The 15,681-nt window shown below is 37.2% G+C and overlaps 1 pseudogene across 1 annotated transcript; it reads right to left on the reverse strand.

Annotated features, from left to right (window-relative positions):
- Nucleotides 1–941: 941 nt before the first annotated feature.
- On the reverse strand, nucleotides 942–15,043 carry LOC146576151 (nuclear GTPase SLIP-GC-like; annotated as a pseudogene). The gene is made up of 24 exons (XR_014892221.1): nucleotides 14,609–15,043; nucleotides 14,396–14,477; nucleotides 14,118–14,230; nucleotides 13,914–13,955; nucleotides 13,740–13,778; nucleotides 12,754–12,792; nucleotides 12,438–12,462; nucleotides 12,196–12,282; nucleotides 11,800–11,887; nucleotides 10,398–10,614; nucleotides 10,061–10,276; nucleotides 8,481–8,687; nucleotides 8,213–8,388; nucleotides 4,821–4,914; nucleotides 4,651–4,738; nucleotides 4,412–4,533; nucleotides 4,026–4,202; nucleotides 3,786–3,934; nucleotides 3,571–3,688; nucleotides 3,353–3,461; nucleotides 3,138–3,268; nucleotides 2,767–2,854; nucleotides 2,590–2,676; nucleotides 942–1,771 (listed from the first exon to the last, which is right to left on the reverse strand). The product of XR_014892221.1 is annotated as a nuclear GTPase SLIP-GC-like (transcript).
- Between the last annotated feature and the right edge of the window lie 638 nt (nucleotides 15,044–15,681).

Here is a 15,681-nt window from a genome sequence, read left to right on the forward strand (position 1 = left end):
CTGGAGGATTGTAGATGACCTATAAGGCCACCCAGACAAGAACACCTTCAGAGGAAGCAGGATCCACAATCATTTGACTTGGTTTGTGGTTCAGTCTTTACAATTCATAGATAATTTTTTTGTATGTTACAAACTACTGTGGTGCTACAAAATACTTTTTGGCAGGTAGCTTATTTTTAGGTTCAGAAAAAACAAGATCAGGATTTGAAAAATCATGTTTCCATCTTACAGCTATAGAATCAATACAGAATAGAAACAACAGAAAACAATATGATATAATAGCTAAAGCAGAAGCAGAGACGTATTTTTTTGCTGCTGCTTTATTACTCATGTGACAACCAAATTAAACCATTGTATTACACTAAATAATATTTATGTTAGAAATGTAAGAACATGGTATACATAAGTCATGTGCTATAAAGGTCTCAAGAATAAAACTGACAAATGCATCATGAATATAAATGAATCATGACTAAAGACATTAAATTGTAATATTCAAATTTACTACAAGGGAAAGAAAATCTGCTATTGAAAGAAAAACATAAATTGAATCCTTAAACCTGAAAAGAGTCTGAATATCACAGTATTCCTGTGGTTTAAGGCACTAAAATTAAAATCTGTAATATTGTAGTTCTACCGCTGTATCTAATTTTCTGTATAATTCGGGTCTACAAATAATGAACAAATATGACAAAAGGGAGAAAAAAGAGACCAAAACATTTTTGGACAGAGTGCTGGCCATTTGGTTTAGACCCTCACAATTAAAACTGTAATACCCCTGGGAGGAATTAATACTTAAAATTCTCAATCCATCCATTTTCTTCTGCTTATCCAATCCAGGGTTGCTGGAGCCTTTCCCAGTTGTCAGGCGAGAGGCAGAGTACACCCTGAACAGGTTCCTAAGGTTATTCCACTCAAATAAAACTGAAATAAAAACTAAGACTAGATATGAATATTTTAGTTAAACAAAATAAAAACAATAATCAACAGAAATGATTAAATGACCTCATTTGAAATACAAATCAGTTTATAGAGGAAATAGCCTTAGTTTCAGTATTTGTTAGTTTGGTAAAAATGTTATTACAATGTGCCTGACATGTTATTGATGGACATGTCTGAGACACTGAACATCTACAAGACATCTACAAGGCAAGAAGTGTTATTTCTACTGGTTTTCCTAAATTTTACCTCTGACGTTTGCACTAAATACAACAATAATTACAAATACAACAATAATTAAAAAAACAAAAACATAACAGTAATAAAACCCAACTAAAACTAAACTTTTTCAAACAATAAATTGAAACAAGAACAGTCTTGAAACTTGAATTAAAACAAAAAGTCAAAATGAAATAAAAATTAATGACAAAAATACAAAACTATAATAACTGTGTCACACAGCTAACTGTCATTCTTGCTCACATGCACATCTATATCCAAGATCACCAATTAACCTAACCCCCACGCATGTTTTTGGCCTGTGGGAAGAAGTTGGAGTACACAGAGAGCACCCACACAGACACAGGAAGAAAAAGCAAAGTCCACACAGAAAGGCCACAAACTGGATTCAAACCCAGGAGCTTCTCTCAGTGAAGACTGAAAAATCTCATTTCACCAAATTCATTAAAAGTCAAACACAGCATTCAAAGACAGCAAGCAACACAACAGAAATGTCTGTGGTGATATCCAGAGACCTCATGCTTTTGGTCAGTGTTCCCTCAGAGATGTTGAGTGGGTCATCAGGTTTCTGCTGTTACTGTGTGGAGCAAATCTGAAACATCCAGTAATAATAAGCACAAAGATTTTTAACACTCAGCTGCTCAGGCAAACAGTAAAATTGCCAGTGCTTACAGCTAGCTTTAAGATGTCTTGAAAGCTCCTCAGCCTAGAATAGAAAATCTTAATATCTGTTGTTTCTGTTACTGTTTGTGTAGAAAATCATTTTTGGAAACTTTATTTTAACATGTTTGAGGTGACTCGGATGTAAAAAGGGTAAAATAACACAAATTATAAGTGGTGATATTATTCAAATACTTCGTCTGTGCACAGCAATAACAAATTCGGCATGTTTACCTCAGCTGTCAATCCGATATGAGTCAATAAGTCACTTCTGTCCAAAGACAGTATTCAGGGAAGTATATCCTGAATTTTTATGTTGGTAGTGCTTCTGTTTTCACCACTGTTAGCAGTTGTTTAGCAGCTCTAGCAGCTGCTAAACTTCTTTTAAAGTAGATGTAACATTGTGGTGTCATACTTTAACACTGCATAACATTACTTGGCACAATGCTAGCTAAGAACCAGCTGTTTTTTTTTAGCTGAGATGATGAAAATACAAATGGACAGGTTAAATGGACATATGTAATTTAACCCTGGAGAACCCATGGGGTCAAATTTGACCCCATGGGTTCTCCAGGGTTAAAATGGTTATTTCTGATCTTAAATTATGGCACACTTATTGACACTAAACAGTAAAAATTTAAAAGTTACTGTATACTTAGGTGCTTAGGATTGTCATCAGATTTCACCCTTTTTCCTTTGAGAATTCACAGGAACCTTTAAAGTAACATGAAATAACATTTAAATATTTACCTGGCTACTGTGATGTCATTTCTCCCTCTTGACTGCCCTTACTTTCATTGTAATGTTGCTGGACAGTTTCAAGATGCTCTGAAACATCTGAAAAGCAAACAAATATATAAAAACATGGGCTTAGCATTGTTCAACATTTTACTAACGATTTACTTTCATAGCCTATATTTTCTTTACCTGGGAGACTCTCACTCAAAGCTGATGCCTTGAGTGAGAGTTTAATGGAGTGGTCCATGGTTTCCTTCAGTTCCTTGCAGATGATCATCTAATTAAACATCAGAGCTTTTATAACTTTTCACAGAGTCAAATAGTGAGGTTTAAAACAACTGAAACACCTGAATTAATGGGTGGGTGTTTGTTTAGAGTTCTTGTGGCCAGTTCAAACTGTTCAGTTCAGCTCATCATTGCAGACTAAATCTTTGTTATGCTCAAAAATAAAAATGTTAACAGCCACTCGCTAATGTTTAGACAATGTCCAGACTGAGCAAAAACACTCAAATGTAGAAAACCCCCAACATGGTCTCATTATAATTTGTAATGTGACAAACCATCAGTTCATTCATCTTCTTCATCATGGTCTTTTTTGCGTCCTCATACATGTTCCTATTTAAGGATACATGTGTCTCAATAGTCTTCCTCATTTTTTTCAGTGCATCAGTTCCAGAAATTTTTTGTGCGTCTACAAGAAAAGAATAAACTTTGTCAAAACATTTTTTATGTACAATCGTGATTTATTACAGTGACAAGCTGACAATCTTCTTACCTTCATAGCACTTTTTCATGTTTTTCTCAGTTGTCTCTGTTAGACTGTTGTAGATGATTTTCTTCTCTTTTAGGATCATTTTGTTGAGTTTTTCCTTAATTTTATCCTCCTTAAAAGCATCAAACATGGATAAGTTAAAATACAAAATGACAGTTTTTTCATTGTATTGGTAAATTCTGCTATAATAAACTGACAAACTGGATTGTTTCATGTCGTACCTCTGTCTGAAGAAATATCAGCTGCAGTTTGACATCTTGGTATTTTTGAATCAGCGAATTTGTGTCAAGTGAAAATCTACTGATAACTCCATTGAAAGATCCGCCTTTAACATCATTTCTGAAAAAATGTTTCATGATGGCAGTTTTGACAAGTTTGCTTTAATCATTTTAATTGTAGTCTAATATGGTACAGTTTAATATTTGTTTATTCTTACGGGAAGGTCTTTCTGAATTTTTCAGCAATGCTGTCAGTCAAGCATGAAGCTAATACTGTGTTGAGATTTATGTGTTCCCCTTTTTTTGTTTTGTGGATGCCGTCTTTTCTAACCACAGCCTCTAGTGTCTTAAAAAAACTAGGCTGTTTCTGTAACAGATCAGGAAAACAATTCTAAACACATGCTCATATAAAGTGCAAAATCTGTTGCTATGATGTTAATTATGATTCAGATACATACATCACGGTCCAAAAAGGATTTCAGTTTTTCTTCAGAGGTTTTGGAATTTTTAACCCCTTCTGTAAGACAATGTTCAAAATCCTTGATCGCTTCATCAACTGCTTTTTTCACTTGATCAAGTTGTTCTGTCATGTTTTTCTCGAGAACTTTACATACATCATCTGCTTTTCCAACACCCTGAAATTAAAAGAGTATATTTATTTTTTATTAAAGGAGTAATAACATAAATACAACTCTTTTTTTTATTCATCATTTTGAAATGTTGTCACTCAGTGCCTGTCAAGAAATCTTGATAACTAAAATTTTGTTAGGTGTCAGATTTATGGAAACATTTGAAGTTTTAAATTTCAGTAAAATATTGTTCCACATAGATAACTTGACCTCACCTCTTTTCTGCACCTGGCACCTTCAATCAAAGACAGAATCCCATAAGCTCCACTCACGTAGTTTACTGTCTCAGAGTGACAGTCATTGAGATCTTGCAAAAATCCTTTAAGTTTTGGTATTTCTGTTGAGAAGAAATTTCAGTGCCACAGTTTAACATTACACACTTTAATTCAAATTAAATAATTCTTCTTTCAGTCAGAGCAAACTAAAACAACATGTGCATCAAGACTTCACCTACCAGTTTCTTCTGAACTTAGATGCTTCCCTTTTAGGAACTCTTTGGAGCTCACTGTGAACACTTTGAAACTGTCATCAGTGAAGTGTTTCTGGGGAAAGATGATTTAATTTTAAAGCATCCTTACAACTATGGAGAGTCTGTATTATTTTCTGTAAGCCTATAAAACTCACCTTAATCTTGGTTCGCTTGTTGAATTCTTTCCTTACTCCATCCTTGGCTTGAATGTTTCTTTTAACTATTCGATCATGGATATCAGCTGATGAACTACAAGAAATGTGCAAATATGTACTGTTACCATCATCACTATTATCATCACCATCACCATCATTAATCTGCGGCAGGCTGGGTGGTTTTGTTTTATTGTTGGCCTTTTTGGTGAAAATATGGGAATCTCCCTTCTGACCAAGCTGAGCTTTCCCTGACTGTTGCACATCTGTAACTCATTGTTAACATGTAGATTGTATTTAAAAACTGGCTGTGAATCCGGCTATAGAGCCACCTGCCATTGCACTCAACCACAGGCTCCTCTGTCCTGATTGGATCTTCACCCCCCCCCCTTCCCACAGACAAGACAATCGATAATCCAGTTGTGTGGCACACGGTGAGAGTGTGGGCTCAGATGAGGAGGCATTTTGGATTAACAGGCTTCTCCCTTCTGAGTTCAACTTTCTCTAACCCTTTTTTCAGCCATCATTATCTGATCCTATATTTCGAGATTGGCATGATAGGGGCATAACATGTTTCAATGATCTGTTTTTTGACAATACCTTTGCATCTTTTGCTCAGCTTTCTGATAAATTTAATCTCCCACGTACACATCTTTTCAGATATCTGCAGATCAGACATTTCCTCCAATCTCAGATTCCAAACTTCCCGGTAGCACCAGCTGCAAGCCCAGGGGATATGCTCGTTACCCTAGTTCCAACACGAAAAGGATTTATCTCTCTTATGTATGACAGGCTGGTGAGCCTGAATGGTTCTTCGATAGATGGGATTAAAATGGCCTGGGAACGAGATTCAAATCAATCATTGTCTGTGGATAGATGGGACTAGGGATGGGTATCGAAACCCGGTTCTTGTTGAGAACCGGTTCCCACTGTTTCAATTCCTTGGAATTGTTTGCCGTTTTTGCAAACGATTCCCTTATCGATTCCAGTCGCCCCGAATGACGTCACCACGTTATGGAGCGTTATTTACCTGGCAGGAAACATGGCGCCTAACGCTCAAAAGTTTGGTTATACTTTACGAGAATGGATGACAAAAGGGCAACTTGCAATACTTGCAAAGTAGATATTTCATTTAAGGGAGGAAACACTACGAATATGCAAAAGCATTTGCTCACAAAACACACGATGACCTTAAATGAATGCCGTGTTTTAAATTCCGCTCCGGACTCGTGAATCTCAACGCAGCAGCAGCGGTAATGTTTGCATGTCCTCTCCCGTTAATGCGGCAGGTAAATAATCAACTAACAGTGCATATTATGTTAGTACGATCTGCCTTATTACAAAACCTGCCATTACTGTGCATTTAGGTGACCATGATGAGAGAGACAGACAGAGTCTGGCTGGCTCAGATGCTGGCAGTTGTCGCTGCAGTCTACTGGTAGCGTCTCCTTTCAGGCCAGGATAGACGAATGTCACCGAGCAGTGACTAAGTTTGTGATCAAAGGCTTGCACCCATTTGCCACAGCAGATGCCCCGATTTTCAGTAAGTGAATGTGTTTAATTGTAGGCAGGGACATTAGTGGATATTCTTGTGTAATTGCTAAAGAATAATTTATGTTATACTTTGTTATTGCTACAGAAGAATATTTATTTTATTATTTTACATTTACAATTTTTTTTCCTGGGGACCCTGTGGCACTCCATTGAAGAGCCATAGGCTGGATCTCTTAAGATCTCACTGTTGGGTTTGTAAGGCCATGTTACTCCTAAATTTCTATCTTGTTCAAAGAGAAGATATATAATCGACCTTAGTGTTCTCCTTTTTTAAAAAGAATCGATAAGAGAATTGATAAAGAATCAAATCGTTAAACAGAATCGAAAATGGAATCGGAATCGTGAAAATCTTATCAATACTCATCCCTACATGTGACTTAATACTCAAGTTAGTGAACTCCACATCCCTATGTGCTCGCCACTGTCTTTTACAATTTAAGGTTGTGCATAGGTTCCATCTCTCCAAAGTCAAACTATCTCGTATGTATCCAAATGTTGACCCCACTTGTGATAAGTGTGGGAGTGCGGAGGCTTCCCTTATCCATATGTTCTGGACGTGCCCTAGCCTTGAAGGATTCTGGAGAGATATATTTCAAACTTTGTCCCTAATTCTTGGACACCATATGGATCCTAATCCATTAGTTGCGCTTTTTGGCACCACTGGGAAGGCTGATGCACGGTTGACCTCATCACAGCATTGCATGCTCTCCTTCGCCTCCCTTGTAGCTAGACGTGCAATCCCACTTAGATGGAGGAGTGCCCCTTTGCCCACCCAGGCTCAATGGCTGAGGGACCTCATGTACTATCTGAGCCTTGAAAAGATCCGGTATGCGATTAGCAATAACAGCGGTAAGTTTTACAAGGTGTGGGGGCAATTCCTGAAATACTTTTCCAGCCTCCAGGTTGCGAACCCGACTTCCAGCATTATAGGTATGGGCAGGGGGTAAACTGATAAAACCAATTATAAGACATGTGAGTGTGTCATTAATCTGTATTCTAGTATTTCAGTTCAAACAGTCACTGTGAAACTTACTTGTTTGCTGTTTAACAATTCTTTAACAATTAACAAATCTGATTTTATTTGCTGCTTCAAATGAATAAAAATATCTTTGAGAAAAAAAAAACTGGCTGTGGCAATGTTTTTCTGCCTGATGGTGGTGGTTCTCCAGTTTGTTGCATTCTAGTTTTAAATGTCTGGTCTGGGTAATATCCTCTCATACTCCTACTTTCTAACCTGGGTTGTCAGAGCCTCTCACCAAAATATTTACTGCCAGTCATTGCATACTCTCCCCCAGACCACCACCTTAGGGTGGTGCTCTCCACTAATTCACCAGTTCATTGCTTATATTTGTTTCATTGAAAATAAACCTATTGAGCTTCAATTGTGCGAGTCATTTATGATGATATGACTTTATTTGTTAAACGTATTTATTTTGATTGTTTAAAAAACAAACAAACTCGCAAATATCAGAGATTGGTAGCATTTATTCTTAAAGCACTCAGAGAAAGGCCAGCATGTTTATTTGGATCGTGATGTCACCACACACTGACATGTTTACATACAAATGTTTTTTTGTCACAGCAACTACTTTAACTTTGTTGCTAAAGGACAGTGTAAATTCCCCTGCCTGTCCCACTCTCCACTACCCCCCCCCCCCTCTTTGTTACTCTGTCCACCATCTTCAGTAAACTTTATATGATTGTATCTGCCTCTGAGACTCATTTTGACCTAAATGTTCTGCATTCATTACAACAAAGACTCAACTCTGTGTTTCATTCCAGCCTGGGTTTATCTTACATGAAAACACTGTGTAGTTGATCAGCATGCAAAATTTACTTACAGATCATCAGAATCATCAAGAAGATCAGACTTGGTGCAGATAAAGTGAATTTGCTAACATTCGCCACCATTTCCAATCAGACTACTGACACTTTCCAGGATCTCCCAGGCTGCTTTCTCTGATGCTGCTCGATTAATTTCAGTCACAATCCACACAGTAGAACAATCTCCAACTATCTGAAAGGAGAATAACATGTCTCAGTGCTTAATAGAAAGATGACTGTTTACAGACAACACAGTATAAGCAAAGAGCAGTAAATGTGAATTACCCCTTTCCACATCTGATCTCTGCTCTTGTTACAGTCACCATTTCCAGGAAGGTCCACAAGTGTGACATGCTGGAGAAAAGGATTGTTTGGCACCCTGACAGTCACACACTTCACTAGTGGCCAAAACCACTTTTTTCCTTCATTGCCTTCTCCTTGTTTTGAATCACTTCTTGTGTACTTGACACATTTTGCAGAAAGTTCATTAGCCTGCAATAAATAAAAAAAGCAGTGCAGTTTAATTTCAATCCTCACAAAAAGTGCTTTACAAAAACCATTAAAAAGTCAGTGACATAAAAATTCAGGTCATGTGAAATCCTTTTTAGAACAATCAACCATTTTATAGTTTCAAGAAAGTGCCTAATTATTATTCAAAACCAAAATTAAAATAAATTTTTATGATTTATTTAAAAGTTTTTATTCTGTATTTAAAATCACACTAAGTACACTCTTGGTCTCAAACAGTTAGTATTACTATTGGCAGAAACTACTTGATCTGTGTATTTTGCAGTTGTCCACCACTTTGGGACATTAATAAGCTACTTTAGGGTGCTCCCTTATTTACAAGGGATCACTACAGCGGATAACTTGGCATGTTTTGACTGTCAGGGTTTTACACCACTTTATGCCATTACTGACACAACCAACTGTCAGGCACTGATTTACTAAAGTTTGTGGCCACTTTGTTGACTTTGCTCAGCAGTGAATTTCTACAGAGCGATTTAAAAAGGGTAAGTAGGTTAAAACAAGGAACTGATCACTGTCGTGTGAAGAGGTAAAGGTTCTTACTGCGATTTAAAAAGATAAATAAATCATGCTCTACATCAGTGTTTCCCAACCTTTTGGAGCCACGGTACATATTTCACATCAGATAAATCACACGGCACACCACCAAAGAAAAAAAGACAAAATAACATATTGATAATTTTTCCGCGTACCAGGTATAGCAGTTTGTCTCCAATATACCTTTTTAGCTTTCTTCTGACCACTACTCATGCTAGGGCCTTCATCTGGGTCACAATTTTCTCCAGGACCCAGGTCAGATTTACTACTTTTTCTTTTCAAATATTTATCTGTTGTTATTACGTGCTACGTCGTCTCAATCACAGCATGACTATTGTGTAATTTCTTCTTCTTCATTTTTACTAGCAGTTGGTAACCCGTTTAATTAGAGCAGGTAGTTGTCTTCCACGGCACACCTGATCATTTCTCAGAGTGGTTGGGAAACACTGCTCTACATAATGGACCTGGACCAGTCTTGGGATCTGTTAACCACAGTTATTACAAGAACAGATTTTTTTTCTGGATATGTGATCATCTACATGTCATTATGGGATCTCAGTAAGATCTGTTTCGTTGGGATCACTGGATCTGTTTTCAGTGTTTTATGTTTTTTAGACTTTTGAATCTATGCTGCATTCTGTTTTCAGAAGTGAGTTATGTTTCCATAACTCTTTTGTTAATTTGGTCAGTTCCCTTTTGTGTCCAGGTTGTCCTGGTTTCACCTGTGTGCATTCCCCAGCATCCCCAGTGTGTAGTCTATCATGGCTGTCTGTTATAGTAGTAATATGAGTTTGTCTTACTGATTCACATCTCAAAATCTTCCGCCTGGATTGGAGAAATTCTGGAATTTCTTTGAAATATTTTCGATCCATGAGGTTTTCAAAGGACTTTTCCCATTCTTCTCCATACAGTGCTGACAGCTTTTCAACAGCATCATGATAATCATCATCTTCCTTTTTCTGATCTTTATTATTGTCAAGAAACTGACGAAATGACCACAACTCTTCTTTCCACTCCTACAAAAATAAATGACATGCCATTTATTGAGGTATGTACCCAGCCTTAAACCCCAAGAACTGCAGTGTAACACATGATTTAGCTTCAAAAACATTTTCAAACTTTGAGAACTCATTTTACCTCCTTTGCGATGAACTCAATTTCTGCCTCATACTTTAAGCTACCTCTGTTAGCTTCCACTTTGATCATGACTGAGGTGCAGGCACTGACACTTCCTGAAGGTAAAAGATTCTTCTCTTTGATGATGGCATTTATCAAAGAGCTCTTTCCAGCCCCGGTTTTACCAAAGACACCAACCAGCTCCCTCTTGTCTGTCTCCAAATCACTGATCTTTTTCCTGTTGATCAAGATTTTAAATATAGTTAATTTGTTTTAAAAAAAGAGAGTTTAAAAGAGAGTTATAATCATGGTAGTGATTTTCCAATCAATTATCACTATACATTTCAGTTTTATACACTTGTTCCACTAATTGTTTACTGTATGTTGTTTTGATCTAATAAATAATGATATAAAGTGCCTTGAGGCGACTGCTGTTGTGATTTTGCGCTATATAAATAAAATTTAACTGAATTGAATTGAATTGATCCACACCTTCCTGTTTGTGTCAGTTAAAGTGAAAATGTTTCCCCCAAGAATGGGTAAATACCAGGAACAGGGAAAAAAATGTAGCTAAGTCACCAAAACTTCCTAAAAATATCCGTCTTTGTTGGTCTTAACTTGGATAGTTTTAGTTTACTACTGAATCATGAATGAATGAATCTTTGTCACTTGCAATTGCCTGTATTGAAAATTGGACCTTGCTGACCGTAAATACAATACACAAACATCACATTGAGGAGACAGGTCAGACTAAGTGGCATAAAGGAAAAACAGTGAAATGTATAACATAAAAAGGGCAGTCGAGGAGAAAAAAACAAACTCTGCTCATACTGGTCCCCAAAAGGGAATCAGTATGAGAAGAAAACAAAAATTCCATAGCACAAAAGAAGCACGGATATTTTCCCACCTTAACACCATGACAAACAAGACAAGCAACAGGCGGGGAATAGGCCAATGTGCACAGCTGCATCTGGGACGCCGCGATCGTGCATCCGAAGCTGAGCCGCTGTCCACATTGGATGGGAGGCATTGGGTTCGGGGAAGGGTGGGGGGTGAGTGCATATCAGTGGCAGTGTACGTGTGTGCATGCGTGTGAGAATATGTGTCCTGTGTTCAGCCTGAGAAAGTGTCCTTTCTCCCAGTTAGGCAAAAATCAACAGTCTGCAGCCTACGCAGGTGGCCTTGCGGAATCGGGCAAGAGAGTCAGTGAGTTATCGTTTCTCAGGGAAAAACTGTTTTGTTCTTGTCGGCATCGGCCTTTAAGCGTCCAGCTGGCACCGTCGTGTGTGTGTGTGTGTGTATGTGTGGGGGGGTTAGCCTCATGAAAGATGTTGGTTGTGTTGTTTTAGGACAAACAGACTGCATTTGACTTTTACAGTTGTTACATACATTACAAAATAGGAAAAAAAAACTTAATACTCACTTTAAGAAATCACTGAGTTTGTCTTGCTTATTTAGTCTGGCATGTACAAATGTCATGATGCTTTTCACATCAGACAGTATGACTGGTTCTGTTGGCATAAAAGTAAAGAAGTATTTAGAAGGAATTATAGACTAGAATAAACAGAAAATGTAAAATATCATGTTAAAAAAACAAACAAAGCAAACCTGTGTGAATTAGAGTATATCAGGACCATAATGTGACCACTTACCAATTAACCCTAATATACCATGCATCATGTGACTGTTACATTTTGACAAAAGCCCAAAGAAAAAGTAATTTCTAGCATCAAAGATGAAACTGGCATGTTGGACAAATTGTGCTGCACAGAGGTTTAACCCTTAAACTGTGACACTGTTTAGTAAGAAACGTAAATACCTTCAAATCCTGGCATAGACAGACGTTGTCGCTTAGCTGGTGACTGCAACCTGATGGTGTCACTTTGAAGGTCTGATTTTCTCTTTCCTGATTGGATAAAAACAACAACAAAAAATAAGAAAAGAAAAATGTGTTTCTCTCAGTAAATCTATTCTTAGTAAAGTTATGTAGATTGCAAAAAATATTGGTGCCTTTAAAACAGAATAATATGAGATGCAATAAATACGATGCATGTGTCTCACCTGTATCACTTGTGGATGGCAAGACCTGAGGATGAATATGAGTTATACAGGAAATTATTACTATTTGTATTGGTATTGTTCTTTAACAAAATTTAAAGGACACTAACATATAAGTTTTACAGTCAACAAACTTAAATGCAGTTATTTTTTATTAACCAGCAGACTGATGAAAAATAAATTACAATAACCTTTTTCTTACTAAATATCAGTGATCCGACGAGACAGTTGTTTTACATAATTAAGTCCCAGTCCCAATGGAGCTTTACTTTGTCTCAGGCAGTTGGCTCATATGTCTGAAATTCAGTATAATCCTTACCTGAACCACATCAGCTGCTTCTTCATGCTCCTGTTCACACTGCAGATAAAAAGTGCAAAGCAGTGTTTAATATTAAGCTCTTAAACATGTATTAAAATTGTATTTGTCGTATGGACATTCAATCTGAAGGAAAAAAATGTTTTAAACTGACTTGAAAAGAAATGACTGTTTCCTGATTTGAGTTTTGTTCTTTTGCCACAATCAAAACAACTCAAATTATATTAGTTAAGAATTAATAAAATTACTCTACAAATAATTACTGCCAGTGAGATGCTGTCAAACACCAGTGGGTCGCTGGTGTTCGCTCTCTGCGGTAAACTATCACTTCTTGTTCCAACACACAGTGATGCTTTTATGTAGCTTATCTGCGTAGCCAATTTAATTAAAAACTTATTTCAAGGTGTAATCTTCACACACTCTGTGTATTCACTCACAGTATTCACTCACTGTGTCTTCAGGGGTTCACTAGCTTAGCTTGGCCATAGCCAACTCATTAGCAGCATGGCCTTTTCACCTGTCCCTCCTGCACGTTCCTGCTCATTGTGTCAGATGTTTAGTTACTCCTCAGCCTCCTTCAGCAATAATGATACTTGCAATAAATGTAGCCTATCGGCAGCTCTGGAGGCCAGGATCACAGAATTGTAGACTCTGCTTCGCACCCTTAAAAATCCCATAGCTATCCAGGCCTCTTTAGCCCGTGCTAAAGGTAGCGTAGGCCCCGTTAGCTCGCTCTGGGAGATTGTCCCGAGCAGTCGGGGAAACACGATGACTGGGTGATGATGAGGAGGAAGCATAGTATTAAACAGAAGGCCGGGCACACTGCTAACCCGTTCATGTCTCTAACTGTTTTCCCCAATTGGTGACACACTGGTTACCTTAATGGGAGGTCACTAAAATTAATACTGTATGCTTAAAGGCAAAAGAATGGAGTTTTACTTTGTCTCAGGCAGTTGGCTCATATGTCTGAAGTTCAGTATAATCCTTACCTGAATCACATCAGCTGCTTCTTCATGCTCCTTTTCATGCTGCAGATAAAAAATGCAAAGCCAAATACAATGAGCACTTAAACATGTACTAAATTGTTTTCTTTCTCGTATAGATACAGATAGATATAGATAAAGATAGAAAATCTCAAGGCAACAAAATAGTTTGTAACTTACTTGAAAAGAATTGACTGTTTCTTGATTTGTGTTTTGTTTTTCCTGTACAATCAAAACATTGTAAATCCATATTAGTAAACATTTAACAAAAATTACACTGCATAATATTACTGCCAGCACATTTTTCAATATCCAGATAATTATAACAAAAATTCACCGCTGTACACTAAAATAAAAATGATTGTTTAAAAAAAATGTAATTACCTTTAACAGCTTGAGGTTCTTCTTGAATCTCATTCTTGGTCCAGCTTTTGTGATCAAATTCTCAATTTCTCGATCATCAAGCTCACAAATAATTCCTGCATCAATTTCTTGATCTGTAATTAAAAATAAAGTTGCAGAGATCAAGATTATTCTTAACTTGTTTCAGGAATACTAAATAAATGAAAAAGCTATGGGCACAGATCTGAGCTGTTTTACAGTTTACAGATCTAATCAGGATCAATATCTGTACCCATCACAGATTCACGTTAATACTTTACCTTTAAATTTTTCCACCCACTCACTTAGCCCCCATTCAAGCAGTTTGGTTCTTACGAAATCATCCATGGCCAAGAAATGAAACTGTAAGATAAAATGCAATATTTAACCAGACAGTACTGCTTTAAAGATTAGATATTGTGACAAACGTCTCCATTAATACATATATAATCAGAGACACTGATATTAAATTCAGATTAAAAGTTCAAACTCACCTTTTGTTGAAAGTAATGCTGGAAAAGGCTGCTGAGAGAGATGTGAAGTAAGCAGTGAGACACAAACAGCAAACAGGTGGGAAGAAAGAAATCGAGCAAAAAGCAAAGTCCACAAACAGATACGGTTAAAAACAAACTGAAACTGTGTGGCTCAGACTGCACAATTGCAACTGCATCTATACATAAAATAGAAATGTAAATCCAACATGAGTAAAGTGAGTGCAGGGAAAAGCAGAACTGAGAAAAGCAGGAAGAGGAGACGTTTGCTCAGCGTAGATGGGAGTGGCTGGCAGACAGGTAACAACCTGCCTCAGAGAAAGTGGGTTTTTGTTGTTGTTTAAAATAAATCAAAGGGATTAAAGTTTTCAAATATTATAGGTTAAAACAAGACAAAAACACAGTTTTATGTATACTTAAAGTACACAGGAAGTCAAAACGTTAAAAAAAAGAAGAAAAAACACTTTCAGCTGTTCCCTTTTTCACAAGAGCTCATAACAACAGACAGCTTCATATGTTAGTAATTTGTGCAGCTAATCAGGATCAAAGCAGGGATCTTTCTTCTCGGGCAAACAGAAAAATATCTATATTATGGAGCCACTAACGTTAGGCAAAGTTGCCTACCTAAATTAAGGTACTTAGATTAAAAATATCACCATAGGTTTTATTATATGCTGCCACATGTTGGCTATGTACGAATAATAAAGGTGTGAGACAATGTTGGGTGAACACTTTTTTAAAAATTCTTAATTATTACTATTCCAGTCAGTCCAATTCAGTTCAATTCAATTTCATTTGTAGAGCCCCAAATCACGACAACAGTTGCCTCAGGGCTCTCTGTGTTGTAAGGTAGTGTCAGGGCTCTGTGTGCGGGCAGGGGGAGATGAGGATCCAAATGCAGGACTCGGAAAACAGAATGCAACTCAAAACCTCAGCTTTATTGCTGGCACGAAAACAAAACATGAAGTGAACACTGAGAACAAAAACACACAGGCATAATCTGAGGGTATGACGTGACACTGAGCAAGGGCAAACACAAGGCTAATATACACAGGGAAGTAATCAGGGAAGGGAAA

The sequence above is a fragment of the Mchenga conophoros genome, linkage group LG4 (assembly GCF_057382185.1).
Source record: "Mchenga conophoros isolate Kocher_MC1m ecotype Shallow Benthic linkage group LG4, M_conophoros_male_GT1.1, whole genome shotgun sequence".
Lineage (NCBI taxonomy): Eukaryota > Metazoa > Chordata > Actinopteri > Cichliformes > Cichlidae > Mchenga > Mchenga conophoros.